The sequence below is a fragment of the Mus musculus genome, chromosome 4 (assembly GCF_000001635.26).
Source record: "Mus musculus strain C57BL/6J chromosome 4, GRCm38.p6 C57BL/6J".
NCBI lineage: Eukaryota > Metazoa > Chordata > Mammalia > Rodentia > Muridae > Mus > Mus musculus.
Window position 1 is genome coordinate 54061136 of NC_000070.6, and position 15212 is coordinate 54076347.

General features: G+C 43.6%; 2 long non-coding RNA genes across 2 annotated transcripts in view; both read left to right on the forward strand.

The window, feature by feature from the left end:
* Gm33893 overlaps positions 1-9556 on the forward strand; it is a 40831-nt gene extending 31275 nt beyond the window's left edge. Inside the window, exon 3 of the long non-coding RNA XR_390575.2 lies at positions 9449-9556. This is a non-coding gene — a long non-coding RNA (predicted gene, 33893). The remainder of the gene's footprint in view (positions 1-9448) is intronic.
* A 1352-nt stretch (positions 9557-10908) lies between these two features.
* Gm52738 overlaps positions 10909-15212 on the forward strand; it is a 90372-nt gene continuing 86068 nt past the window's right edge. The window contains exon 1 of the long non-coding RNA XR_003955411.1: positions 10909-11067. This is a non-coding gene — a long non-coding RNA (predicted gene, 52738). The remainder of the gene's footprint in view (positions 11068-15212) is intronic.

Here is a 15212-nt window from a genome sequence, read left to right on the forward strand (position 1 = left end):
CCTGAAACTCGTTTTGCTTTTGTTTTTTGGAGACAGCATCTTGCTGTGCAGCCCAGGCTGACCTTGAACTTGCAATCCTCTTATCTTAGCATTCTAAGTACTTGATTTAACCCTAAAGAACTCTCCTGTGAACTTGGGCTCCACTCTCTTACTCAATACCTTCTGCCTTTTGTATAGTTCTACTGGTCAATGTCATCTTCACTTGCCTTTGTTGCCCATGACCTTCAGGAACTCTTTGGTGGACTTCTCACTGCTTCTTCTACCACTGCCATTGCTTTTGCTGCCAAGGGGGAAGCTGTCACCACCTTTCCTGCTGTTCCATTGCCTCTTCTTGTTATATCTTAGGTCACTGGATTTGCTGTAAGAGAGATAAGCAGGTGAGGAAAAGGACACTTGAGAATAGTCTTTCTGGGCCCAATATTGCAACACCAAGGGGCAGGAGAGAAGGGCGTCTCCGAGATGAGTTTTGAAGTGAGCTATACAGCTTCTTCTACAGCCAGGAAGATGGATTTGGCATGCAAATGAAGGACTGTATTTGCTTTAAACACCTACCGAATAGCTCCCTGTTGTACCAATTACAGGCCCTGCATAGGGACCAACCACAACCCTTGCATAAAGACCAACCATATCCCACCAATCGCTGGCTTCTGGCTGAGTTACTGAAGGAGGTGCTCTCTCTCCAGTGTTGACTGGGACTGGCTGTAAGGTAGCCTGAAGCTCACTCACCAAGGCTTGCCATACCAGAGTACAGCTTCCCAGGCTTGTGCAGGTTGTCTGGAGCAGTCATGACTTTAGTTGCGGAGAGTCTATAACTGGAGTGTTCTGAGTGATTCTAAAATGCCTAAAACAGTCAGGCTTCCCTGATGACAATCTGGCCTGTTGCCAGAGAGAAAGTTGCTTGTCGATAGTTCCCTGCTCTGGGATGCCAGACAGAAGGAATGAAATTTATTATACAGTTCAAAGACCTACATGGTTTCCTCATTCACAGAATAAAAATATGTAAGGTACCTTGCAAACAAGGTTGGGAGAAATGAGACCTGGGATAGGGAAGCTGCGTGAGGATGAAGGTACAACAGGAAACACATGATAAGTATTTCACTCCTGCTCTTTGCCTCAGGAAGTGTTAGGTCACCCCCATCTGCCTCAGAAGTTGGAAACATGTAGGCAGATTGGGGAATGATGCATATCAAGACAGACTTTGAAAAAAAATCCATAGAAGTGCGAGTGGCTGGGTTCAGGTGGCAGGTTATGAGTCTGGAGGGCACATTTGAGCCCAGTTGACATCTGAAGCTGGAGAGCAGACCCTAGGCCAGGTCACTGAGAGCCTTGTGAGCACTGCTGCAGAGCTTGAATGTTACCGGGAAGCTAAGGAGGACACCTGCTCCCTTTCTTTCCACAGTTGCCCTCTGGGGATTCTAGACCAGATGCTTAGATTAGCCAGACTCCTTCCTGCCATGCATTTTTTCTTGTTATGAGGCTTGAGACATACAATACTGCTATGCCTTCTGCCTCAGTTCCCTAATCTGTACAATGAGATTTATTAACATTTACTAATGTTTACTTCCTGATGATAGAGTTAGGGATAAATGGAGAGGACTTCCTGAAGGTTTGCTGTTTGACACTATTACCAGGGCCCATTAATTTGTGTCCCTTTTGCTTTCTTTTGTGCTTTTAAAAAACAAAAAACAAAAAACCAGTTATCTTGTTCTCATGATAAGGAATATGCAGAATACTTCAGGCATTGTTTTAGATGTGAGCATTTTGATCTAGAGACATGTTTTAATCCTGGAAGAAAAGGGGAAATGTGACTTCCATTTTGTCCTTTCACAGAACTTGAGCGGAGGGTAAGCAGCAATCTTCGAGGCTAATTTCTTAGAAGTGGATGGCACAGCTGCATGGTGAAGATGAGGGAGTGGCTGGTGGTTCCTGAGCACACAGACTTAAGAGTTTCTTGCTTTATTCCTATGTCATTTAATGTGCATAAATTTTTAGTTGTTTATTTTCAGGGTAAGAAAACAGACTTAACCCATCTCCACATATCGGCAAGATTTAACCCAGGTGTCTGTCCTGATTACATAACCCATGTTTTCCCCAATACCCTTGCCCCACTGGGCCGGAATTCCATGGGAAGGCTAACTTTTTCCTCTGAAGCCTTGGACAGAGACATTGGCTGAGCCTTATGTCCTTCACTTGAGAGTTTAGGAAACACTGGCCAACACGAGATCTTGCCTGTATCAACGTGGGAAGATGCATGAAACATGGCCTCACTTATTATCTAGGATCCAACTTTGCTTCCAGTAAACATGGTTAAGTTTTCTTGAATTTTCCATGCATATATACAGACTTCTCGTGGATTAAATGAAGAAGCCTTAGAGTTCTTAGTGATTTTTTTCCTTTCCTTCATCTCATTCCTCATGTTTGTTGAGGTTTTGTTAGAGTATCATTTGTTTTGAATACTACCACGTGTAATAATTTTTAGTATGTTAGATATAACAATTCTAGATGGTGGGAGAGATGGCTCATCAGCTCAGCAGTTAAGAGCACTTGCTGTCCTTCCAGAGGACCCTGGTTCCAAAATCTGGCGCCCACATGGTGCTCACAAGCCACTAATCTCAGAAGATCCACTGTCCTCTTCTGGTTTCCTCCTGCACTGCATGCATGTGGCCGACACACATGGTAGCAAAACACATGATCACACACACACTCCTCTGATGCTTATTAAAGGTAAAGGAGGAAACATATTTGGGAGAAATGAGATACTGAGAAGGAAGCTGGGTTTAGTAAAAGCATCCTGGGGTATGGTAGATGGGATGGAGAGCAATATCTTGCTAAGCTGATTATTCAAGATGAAGAATTTCTTTACCTTCATACTTTGTATCACTTGCTCTTCTTTGCCATGCTCTGTTTTCCGTTTTGCCCTTCTCCCTTTTCTTTTGATTTGAGTGTCTTTTCTATGAAAATCTACTTCAGTAACAGAAGCCAAGACTCAACAGGAAGATGCGATGTTGTTTTAGAAGAGAAAACAGTTTGTCTTAGGAGAAAGAACAGTTCATTTCCTGAGGGAATTAACAAAAAGAAGCCCATTTCTGCTTCTCTGCAAAGCTGCAGATCAAGGTTGTGTGGCTGCTTCCAGATTGTTCCGGAGTAACATGTAGGCTAGAAAAATGAACCATTCCTTCACTGGTGAAAATTAGTCCTAACTCCTTCTATCATAATTATCTACAGATTTAGATGGAAGTGATTGTGGGACACATTGTCCTTAAAGATAGTCAGGGACGTGACCACGAACAACTCTGATGGAAATGACTGAAAACAGTATGGTTCATTATCGCAGCCCCCAGAAAGCTGAGATATGCAAAAGTGCTAGTTTGATCCAAAAGGTATAAATAGCACTGGAAGAGGAGGCTGTGCAGGGCTCGCAGGCTGCTGTGTTTGAGGAACAATTTGACAGAGACAGAGCAAGATGATGATAACTTGGAAAAAGGATAATTTGTCATGATTACCTCCCCCCCCACCTCCCTAGAAAGAATAGCTTGCACCTATCAGAATTCATGTGTAGAGAAGGGGAAGAAAGCAAATTGGCTTTGTCACAAAGAAAACAGATCATTTTATCTCCTTTCTTTTCTGGGTCGACACTTTGGTGGCAGCAGACTGTGAGGGTTCTAACAAAAAAGACATGGCGTCTTTCCGGGGCTTCCTTTAGGTTTTGGACACTTCTGTCTGAGTAGCCATCTTTGTGAGTGAGTGAGTGAGTGCTGCTCCCACATTCAGGAGCTTCAGGTTTGTACTCGCAAGCAGTCGCCACAGGAAGCATGAGCTAGCCCACCTCTTCCACCGATTTTGCTCCGAATCCCATAAGTACAAATGAGCTAACTGCTATCACAGGTATAATAGGCTGGGCAGATGGCTGAGGGCATGCTCGCTCCACAGGTATGGAGACGTAAACACAAATCTCCAGCACCCATGCAGAAAGCTGCGCATGGTTTGATCTACCTGTAATCTCAGCATTGACAGGGTGCGATTGTGGATTCTGAGAGCTTTTTTTTAGACTAACCTAAATGGCAAGCTTCTAGGCCAGTAAGAGGAACTGTCTTAAGGGAATGAGAGAAGTCAAGGAAGGTACACAAGGTGCTGTTCTCAACTCTGCATGGCCACACACATCTGCAACACACACACACACACACACACACACACACACACACACACACACACATAAGTAACATTATTTGGACTGGACAAGTGGTATTTAAGAATATATATATGTAAACACAAATACATATAAGCACGCAATTAGTGAAAAATAGGCCATAAATTTGAAGGAGAGAGTAGAAGGGTACATGGGAGGGCTTGTAGGGGGGAATGGGAAGGAGAAAAACATATTGATTAAATTATAATCTCAAAAAATAAAGCAAAACAAAAATAGCCCACATGACATTTCTTTTTAAAATAGTGTTTGTGCCAGGCATTGATAGTGCATGCCTTTAATCCCAGCACTTGGGAGGCAGAGGCAGGTGGATTTCTGAGTTCAAGACCAGCCTGGTCTACAGAGTAAGTTCCAGAACAGCCAGGGCTATCCAGAGAAACCCTGTCTCAAAAAACAAAACAAAACAAAATAACCCAAAACAAACAAAAATGTTTGCTATTCTGAAAATAAAAGTGCATAAATAATGTAGGATACTTATTATATTATTTATTAATATATTATTTATTAGTATTAATTATTATATTATTTCTGGAAATCCAGAAAGTATGACAACCAAAAAATGGGATAGTACCAACCAGTCCATCACCCAGTGTGTGAGCACATTCAGGCTCTGAGGCCTTTGAGATCTCCTGCCTGACCTGAGTCAGGCACAGTTTCCTTTGTCCAGCCTCCTTGCTCCTCTGTACACCATCTCTGCATCTCACTCACCTCTGCTTGCTTTTATGTCTATGACATTGGCATATGGGCCAGACTGCCAAAAACAAAGAACAGGCTAAAACATGGCTTTCTTATTCTACCTTATGTTTTCCATGTTTGATAGAATTTTAAATGTTAGAAATGTTTGCTTTTTCTTGAACTTTACTGTTAGCCTGAACTTGATAATAAATAACAGCTGATTTGGGCCTCAGGACTGGGTGAATGGCTTAGTTTATTCCAGCTGCTGTAACAAAATGCATGAAACTAGGTAAATTATAAACAGTAGGGATTTATTGCTCAGTCTGGAGGCTGAAGAGGGAAAGATCAAGGTCCCAGCATATTTTGTCTCTCTCGTGAGAGTTCTTGCTATGTCAACATGGTGTTCCAAGACTTCTTCGTTAAGGACATTAACTCCACTCACTAGAGATCTACCCTCATGGCCTTTTTACATCCTATAGCTTTACCTCTCAATGTTATCTCATTCACAGTGAGGTTCCAGCATGTGAATGTTGAGGGACATTTTCATATATATTGAGCCCATGAAAGTTTCAGAACTCGGCAAATCTGGCCTCCTTTACAGAGACAGTCACTGCTCAACTTTAGTCAATTGCTTTGAGAAGAGATTTGAAGACAAATTTGAAGTTTGAAATTCAATGTGAAATCCTTCCTGTTGACTAGTCATCAATAATCACGCATACTCTTTAAGTAAGATGAAGCCTGTCGGCAAGTGTGCATTTCCTATTGGCCTTTTGTGTGAGGACTCTTGACCATGCCCACTATTTCAGTCACCCAACACATCCAGGTTACTCAGACTTATTCTCTAATGTGTAGAAATACCAATGACAGCCCATGAATATACACAATTGTTATTTGCCAATTAAAAGAAGAGCTACTTCCAACAATAGAATTCTCTACCTACTACCCTTTTACAGAAGGCTATTTCCATAATAGTGGAGGTATAAGGATTACTTCTTTTCCCATCACAGCACATATTCTATTGTATTAAAATTGCCTCTAATTCTCTCTCTCTTAAGTCCACAATAACCTTCATAGGCTTTGTGCCCCTGTTGGCTCCTGTGTTTTATGGCCCAGGATCCTGGAGCATAATGGATACTTAGAAATCTATAGTCAAAAGCATAGGCAAGGTTAAACTCTGTTTTCATCCATTTGACCAGTAAAACCCCAGATGCCTTTAATTGTTGAGGCTGGTCTATAGTTTCATTTCATGAAGGATTATTTGTTCATTTGTCTGTTTGTTTATGTTATGTCCATGAATTCAGCACCAATCACAGCTTTTGACCCATCTTGAAGAGGTATCTGTACTCACTTACGCACTTGCATAAATTTCTCATTTTCCCTGATCCCCTGAGAATTAAGTACATTTATTTGTAATGTTTTACTTCTCATACCTGTCCTCTTCCTATTCTCCAGGCTTTGGTTCACTGCCACTGCATTCCATTCTTACTAAACACACATGTGGTATGTGAGGGGTGTGGAACCCTACTTGGCCTTCTCAGGAGAGACCAGAGGATGACTTAAAAGGAAAGCCCTTGAGCAGAATCATGGGTGGTTTGGCCTTCTATATAAGACCATCCAATACCCTTCTTTTCCATACCAGTTTTGTCTACCACTTCTGTGCCCATGATTCTCTGTACCAAAAACACTACGGAATGTCTTTGTACTAAAGTGAATTGTATGAAATATTTTTGATAAATAAGAATGACATATTCAGATAGACATTTTTATTATAATGACTGCTTCAGGAAAGATAGTAGTCATCTTAAGTTACTTCCTTAGAGTAACTATTCAGAATCCAGTGGGTTTTTGTTGTTGCTGTTGTTGTTTTTAACTTTGAAAACCTTTCTTTGATTCTTCTGTTTGATTTTTGGTGCTCTATATAAAATTCAAGAGGCACTTCATGTGTGGTTTAGGGGAGGAAATAGGGGAGTATTTCTCTCTCTCTCTCTCTTTCTCTCTCTCTCTCTCTCTCACACACACACACACACACACACACACACACACACACACACACACACAGAGAGAGAGAGAGAGAGAGAGAGAGAGAGAGAGAGAGAGAGAGAGAGAGAGAGAGAGAGAATGGGCTGTCTGTTTGTATGCTACAATGCCAGCTTGGCAGGTAGTCACATGAAACTTCCAATAGTTTCAACTTGGACAAATGTGGGCATAGTTTTATATCACTAATCTCTCCAAGAATCATGTTTTAGGTAGGGTTGCAGGGCCCAGTGTCTGCTCAGCCCCAGGGCATGGCCACTTGGGGAGGCAGAATCTGGGGAGTTTGACTGCACTTATCCCATGTTTTTCAGGGCTGGTGCTGGGCTGTAGGGAAGTGCTCAGGCACCACTTGGGGTGGGAAACTGGGTGATTTGGGAGGTTCGCAGGCCTGCAATGAGGCCAGGGAGGTGTGTTTCTCAGGTTCTAGGATATCCAAGTGCCCCTGGGAGCTGCTGGGAGCTTTGGAGGAGCTGAGAATGGGGTTGGGGGCCCACAGACTGTGTCTAGGACTCAGGGGAAAGGGTGGGTTCCAGCTAGTCCCACAGAGAGAGTCCTTTGCTTGTCAGTGGTTGTCTTGGCGACTGTTGTGGCTAGGAGTACACAGAGTCCTTCTATGGGAGATTAGACAGCAGCTCTGTAGGCAAAGGCCTTCTCCATGGCTCTGTATAGCAAATCCTGATAAAAAGAGACAGGCCATGGTTTTAAGACATCTATTGTCATGGCAGAAAGTGAATGTGTAAAACCATGCCCCACTTCTCAGGGTGGGCCTGAGATTAAATACCTTTTGCAGGGAGGAATGTTTGGGAAGGAAAGCTTATTGGCTAAGCCCTTCAGGCCTCTGTGTACCTTATTGGCATGGAGATCTCTGTCTTGAGTCTATGTGACCACAAGTCATGTATCTTTTCCTATTGTCTTGGTCTGAGATGTTAGTGATGCCTCATCTACCTGTGGAGGGCTTGGGGCATTGCTCTTACATGACTGATGGCCACATGTCTGGGGGGAGAGGGGCTGTGGTTAGTTACAGGGGCCTGGTGCCCGGGAGCAGGGGAATCTCCTACCGTCCTTTCAGGGTCTCCGGGACTCCAAAGCCTTTAGCTCAACAGAGGATCAGGCTACCTCTCATGGTCCATTGCCCCACAGTTTTACACACACACACACACACACACACACACACACACACACACAAGCAGAAATTATGTGTGTGTGCAGGATCATCTACATGGGTTATGAATTAGATAAGGAGGTGGGCAAATTTGTAGGATAGGTAATGAGCATCCCACCTGGGCAGATCACCTACAATCTCTTGATCTCTGCTTCTTTCCATGGAATCCCTCCTTCATCTTTATTTCTCTCAGTCAATGAATCTTTTATATGTTTTAGAGAACAACACAATCTGTGCTCAGCATTTCTGTTTTACACTTAGATCAGTGGCTTTTGAACTTGATGTTTAAGAATTATGTCCTCTTGGTTTTCTGATTCTTCACTGTTCCCTTTGTCTCCAAGCAACAGGGAACTCAGAACTAGTGCCAAAGCAAAAGAGGATATTTTCAGAGTAACAGTGAAGGAATTCCATGACAGGAGATGTGAAGGGAACACACTCTGATTATTTTATATCACTTAGCTCTATGTTCTGTCCTACCTTGTAAATATGTTCAGAAATTTAATAAGACAATATCTTCATGAAGTAGACTGTGGTTACACATAGGTGCCCCATGTTGGGCGCCAACTAGGGACCTGAGTTCTGCTTTCTCCCTCAGGGTGTCCAGATGCTACTGGACACTGGGCTGGAAGGATGAAGTAGTGTCCAGAGTAGGTGAGGTCTTCAAGATCCTAGTCTTGGGGGACTGCTGGGGGAGGGGGGGAAAGGCCTTCTTCAAGGATTTAATGTTATAGCTCTTTTAGAGGGCATTCAATGAAACAGATTGTGCATATACACTTTATTTGGGGTAGACAAGGCTATATATGAGCCTGAGAAACTGCGAAGGAGTTTTCAGGGTGAATGGAAATCACTGCCTGGAGTTTAAATGAGACTGCCTCATTTGTATGGAGAGATATCACAGGAATCCCAGGTACTTGCTGGGTAGTTTCTCTTGGGGGTGGGGAGGAAGTTGAATTTGTAGGTTTGCCAAGCTGTGTGACCTTCCTCAGATAGGCTTGTGCTCTGAAGATAAGGCCAGGCAGAGAAGAGGAAGCCCTGCTAGAAAAGGGAGTCTTCCATTTTGTGCTGAGCATAGAGGAGCTATCCGGACATGGTAGTCTATGTCATTTAAGGAGCAGGGTTTCCAATTAGTAGATTTACTTAAAAGTGAGGCATGTTGCTAAAATCAGGGTGAAAGCTTGTACAATCCTTAGTGTCAAAAGTGCCTTTACATTTGACATCATCCCCATACCTGGCTTATAAAACAGGAGGGGTAAGCAAAATCACAGAGATGTTATATGACTTCCAGAGATGCAAAGCAGGTAGGTATCAGAGGATCTAGGCTTTAGGTGGCAGGCTTCTGGACTTCAGTCTAAATCATATTGTATTACCCCTAGGCTGTCCTTCCATGAAAAGCTAATGGAGAACGTTAATCTGTTATGAGGCAGCTCTTCCCTGGTGGTGTCAATCTAGAGCCAGAATATGACCTGACACACCACCCTACATCATGTGACATTGAGTTTTAGACAGATGAGCTGTCATCTCTGACCTTTCCTAAGAAGGACCTCTCGGCCTCCATTCCTACCATGGCAGACAGGACTGTGGGAGCTCCTGACCTCTTGCTTTGGTAAGTATTTAATTAATCGATTGGATTGCATATCAACTATGGAAAAGAGCTGTGTACTTTGTCCTCTGAAAACAATGAAGACGAATGGCAGAGGAGGAACAAAGCTTGCTGCTCTTGTGTATGGTAGAGGTGCTTTTGTGGTGTGGGAAAACAGAGATGGGACTACTAACCAAAACCGTGGTTAAGAACATTTTCATGGAGTGAGATGAGATGTTGATCAGGCCAACATAGAGGAAGATTATACCAGTATAAGCATCAGCTTGTAAATCAGTATGTTGATGTTACTGGTATGGAGTTTGAGAGGTGAGTTTTGAAGGGAGAAAAGAATTGTGGAGATGGACAGAGGTCAGATCTCAAGGGCCCAGGAGGGTAGGTCTTGGGTTTACATCAAAGTAGGTGTGTGTGTGAGTGTGTGTGTGTGTACATGCACACACATGAGCTTTCAAGGTAGTAAAAAAGGGCGTAACAACAGAAATTAAGAAAGCCTTGCTTATTGCATAGAGACTGAATTAGAGGAAAATGAACTGAAGAGTCTTACCATCTCTTAGAGGGTGAAGAAGGTCTCTAGATCCAAGCCTCACTGGAGCTGGGGCAGAGGGACACTTGTCTAAGAACTCTGGGGAATCCACTGCTAAGTTGTTAGATGAGGGAACGGACACCGTTAGGAATGGAGTGGATCTGCTGATGCTGATGAAGGGAAAATCTTAGGCTTCCCATCTTTTTCCCAGGGCAAGCAGAAGGAAGAAGCCCTAGAAGAGAAGCAGGATGTGAGTGAGGCAATGGATGTGGATGCTCACGTTTATCAAAGGGTTATTGGTGTATTTAATAGCAAGGGAAACAATGGAGTGTGTCAGAATCAGGTGAGAACAGACTTGGATACTTCCAGATGGAAGGGAACTATCTTAGGAGAGTTCTCAGTACCTGGCTGGGCCTCACTCAGGTCAACCTGAGAAGCAAGAGGAATTTGGACCATTGTAGAAGGGATTCTCCTCTGTGTCCAAGCTTAAGGACTGCTCAGGCAATGACAGGAGGAAGGAGGGGTAGAAACTCGCTGTGCAGCTGCGATTAAAATCAAGAATGAAGAAGTAATGTCCTTGCCAAGCCTGCCAGGGGACGAGACGAGTAACTTCAAATCAAACCTCAGTTGATCCGATCTGAAATAGATTTAAACCAGTTCCCCAAAGCCTGGGTAGGTTTTTAATCAAAACCTGTGTTTCAGGTTCCTTTTGTTAAAGAAATGCCCTTCCGAGATGGAACACCAAAACCTCATTAAATTGCAAACACTGGACTATAAAAGATGGAGAATGAGCAATTCCATTTAAATTGTGGCTCTGCACACTTGCCCCACAAGGACAAGGAGCTCTAAAGGTCAAGGCTACACAGCGCAGGGTGAGTGCTTTTCTCTTTCGAACACTAAAGGCTTGGAAAGTGGCCAGTGTGTGTGTGGTGTGTGTGTGTGTGTGTGTGTGTGTGTGTGTGTGTGTGTGTGTGTGTGTGTGTGTGTCTGTGTGTGTCTGTGTCTGTGTCTCTCTCTGTCTGTCTGTCTCTCTCTCTCTGTGTGTGTGTGTGTGTGTGAGTGAGAGAGAGAGAGAGTGTGTGTGTGTGTGTGTGAGAGAGAGAGAGAGTGAGAGAGAGAGAGAGAGAGAGAGAGAGAGAGAGAGTGTGTGTGTGTGTGTGTGAGAGAGAGAGAGAGAGAGAGAGAGAGAGAGAGAGAGAGAGAGAGAGAGAGAGAGAGAATGTACTGCAGTTAGTCTCCTTCCCAAACGAAACAACCTTTCCATCCTGAAGGAAAAAGGAAACGGAGAGCCAAAAGCTGCTAACTAGTTGTCTAGCTGTCTATTTGTGGACACGTCCTTTCATCTTGTCATATCTTTTGTGCTGTTTGAAATGTTTGGAGCTTAGGAGTGGAGGAACACTCAGAGGAGTCCAAACTTTTATCAAAAGGAAGAGAGAGGGAGGCAGCAAAGTTCTGACAACAAGAGTGTGTTGAAGATGTGGGGGCCAAATGCTGCCCAAATACTAAGCAGAGGAATGGTTTATATTTAGCTAAATGAATAAAAAAAAGACTTCTATTAAAAATTGTAGAGATGATAACTCAAAGGGAGGCAACCTTTTCTTTTTCTTTCTATTTTGTGTGTGTGTGTGTGTGTGTGTGTGTGTGTGTAGGCTGCTGAGGGACACAAATGGACCTTAAGAAGGGGTCGGAGGAGGAGAGGGGCCTCCTTCCCAGGCTTGGCTAGGGTTCCTTTGTGCTGCTCCATTGCAATGCTAATTTCTGCTCCTTTGTAGCACTGTAGCTACTGCTTCGCCTCGCTGGAAGCCCTTTCTCATTCTCTTGTCTTCCGAGGTCTTCACCAGCTGCTTCTATTAGCTCAGAGCCTTGGGAGGCTGTGTTTCCCTCCACGTTGTTTTGCCTGGACCTCTTTTTGATTTGATCGATCCAATCCCTGTATTTGATTTTCTTTCCTCCTTGCGTTCTTCGTCGGGGCTTAAACTACCAAACGATGGGATGGCTTCCTTGTCAAAATTAGAAACTCAAAAGTGGACCGTCTTGAGAATCCTGGGTGTTTTCTTTTCTTTTTTTCTTTTTTGCCTTTGACGTTCATTTTGGAGGAAATGGAGATTGAAATCTTAGCTGGAGAATCTCTTCAGGGACTCTGATTTTTCCCTTTAAGAGGAATGAAGTTCTGAATTAAAATAAATACCTAGGCTTCAGATGAGGCATCAGAGAATCAACAGAGGCCGGGAGCCTTTGTTTCTGGCTGGCAGTGTGCACCATCATTAAGGGGAAAGAGCCGAGGGAATTCGAGCGCTCAGCCCCCGTAGCCAGTTTTCTTTTTAAACTGGATCTTAAACATAATGCTCAGAAAGTATATTTGAAAGACTTCTCTGGGTGCCTGTGGTACAGTGTAGCAATGACAGATGGGCAGAAGCTGGAGAGGCAGATGGGCTGCGCTTTTCTCATGTCCCGAAATACCAACAGTGTTTGGTTGATGCATCTCTGTGGTCCTGAGGGCTTTATACCTGGCCTTACAGTGGTGCATGCTCTTCTCTTCCATACACCAGAAGCAGTTGCTACAGGACAATAGGGTAACATGGTTGGAAGAACCCAAGCAAGAGTTACCCAGATATGACTTCTGCCCAACATCCTCCAAGGACCTTGTTTAGGGGCAAAAGTTTGTATAGTAATCTTGATCGGGGCTCTCCGGGGAAGGAAGATCAGGGCCCATTGGAGAAGGTGTCTGGCCTGGGCATGAGGGCTTGCTTTCCCATCTGTCACTGTAAGACTCTGGTGAGCCTTAGTTTACTGGGACTCCCTGAGTGAACGACGCAGAGCCAGGAATCCATGAAAAAAGCAAGAAGAATTTATTGTTCCAACATGTTGGTGTCGCCCTGCACATGGAGAGAGAGAGAACAAACACGCACAGTGAGCCTTTATACAGTTCTCCAGGTAGCAGCAATTAGGCACAATGTGATTGGCAGAACAGTATGACTTTTAAACTGATTGCTCTTTAGGGAATAAGGTAGGTGGTCGCAAAATGTGTCTATGAGCTCTGGACTTACCTTCCCACAGGAGGCTGGAGGTTGGTCCCTCCTCCCCGTGGTCTGAAGAATGTAATTAGCCCCTCCCTTCTGGAGGGGAGGGGTGCCTATGGCCGGTCACTTCTAGGAGTGGAGGGGTCCAGTGGAATCTTCTAAAGTTCCTGAGCTGACCTCTTCATTAGAAACGTAAGATTTAATCCAGCTGAACAAGCCAATCACATGTCTAAGAGATCATCCATCAGGAATGAGACCACCCCTAGGAATGAGGCTGCGTGTTAAGCCACGTTGAAGAGATAAGAGGGATAATTATTTCTTTAACGAGATCGTGTACTTATCTTTTCTGGAATTTTCCCGCCTTAGTGCCCACTCTCGACCACTCGCCACGAGGTTCTGTTGGGTTGGCCCACCTTTCTGAGTCAGAAAGGAATAACTCTTTTTTTCCTTTAAGGCACTGGCCAGAGCTCACGTGTGCCTTTCACGATGCTCTGGGCTTCCTTACTCTTTCTCTGACCCCCTTCCTTACCACCTCTGCCATGCAGCTGCTTGTCTGCATGCGTGACTGGCCCCATGCCTATCTCAAACAGCTTGGCTCTCCTGCCAGCTTGAGCTCCCACATATACATTTATAACAAACTCTAAAACTTACCTTTATACTTTGTGTATATTCATTTTCAGATTTGGGAGACAAGTACCTGAGAGTCACTGGCTCAGGGTGGCTGTGTTGACCACTAAGTTTTTAGATTCCCTAGCTCCCTGAAAAAGACTTTGTCTTTCTCAAAGACACCCCAATATTCTTCTATTGCCTCATTTTAAAACCCAGCTTTCCCCAGAGAGGATAGCACTGGGGTCTAGAAAGTATAAGCACTGTTTAATAACTTCATAATAAAGCTCACAATAAACCTCATTTTTCTGGCTCTCTTATAAAATCCAGTTATTTGCTTTTATTATATTCTTTAGCATTTGTAATCGCATACAGTTTGTATGAAGCTTATTGACAATTGTGTGCCTCTTTTACTAGGCTGTCATTTTATTGGCCATTTACTCAGCATTGAGAATGAGGATTGCTTTGATCAGGTAATCCTAATTTGTTTGGTGAATAGATCTCGGGATCTGCCCATCACCCTGAATGGACTTTCTGATCACGATCCAATTTCCATTCCTGTACAGTTTAGGCTAAGAGGAGTACAGGTATTAACCCTGCATGTAGATGATATTGATTCTCTGAGCCTAGGAAAAAGTCTGAGGTCCATTTCATAAGGGCATTTAAGGTTTGTATATGATTAATTTATATATGATGATGAGGAACCTTCAAAACACTATGGGCTACAAGGATGTATCTTTGTTTTTTCATGAGCAGGATTTGAGATTATGGAGAGTTTTCGAACATGCCAAGGTATGTTCATTATACATAATAATTGTGCTTGACTTAGGCTTAAAATGATACAGTTGAGTTTGATTCCATTCTATCGGTTCTATTTCTCTAGACCACCAAGTCACTGTGGGATTTGGATCAAGTCACTTAAACCTTTTTCCCTACATTTCCTAGTCCAAAAGCTCCTCTGATATGGTTTATAATTGCTATGCTTCTGCATGCTATCTCTAGGTCAATTTCTTTAAAGTGTCTTTTTATGCCATAGCCTTGAGTCTTTTTACCTTTTGTGTATTCTCAACACATATGAGTTTTTCATTTTTGTCCTGATCATGGGGTCTAGAGATTAAACTAGTCAATCCTCGGGGTTTACGGGGAGCAGAGATGGGCAGGCCTGGATTGTTCATTATCTTTGTCATTGTTTTACTGCTGTGAAGAGACACCACGGCCAAGGTAACTTAACTGAGGGCTGGTTTACAGTTTCAGAGGGTTACTCCGTTATCATCACAGCATGGAGGGGGCGTGGTGGCTTGGAGGTAGACATGGTTCTGGAGAAGTGGCTGAGAACCACATCTTGATCCACATGCAGAGAAAGACTCAGGCCCTGGTGTGCTCACCTATTC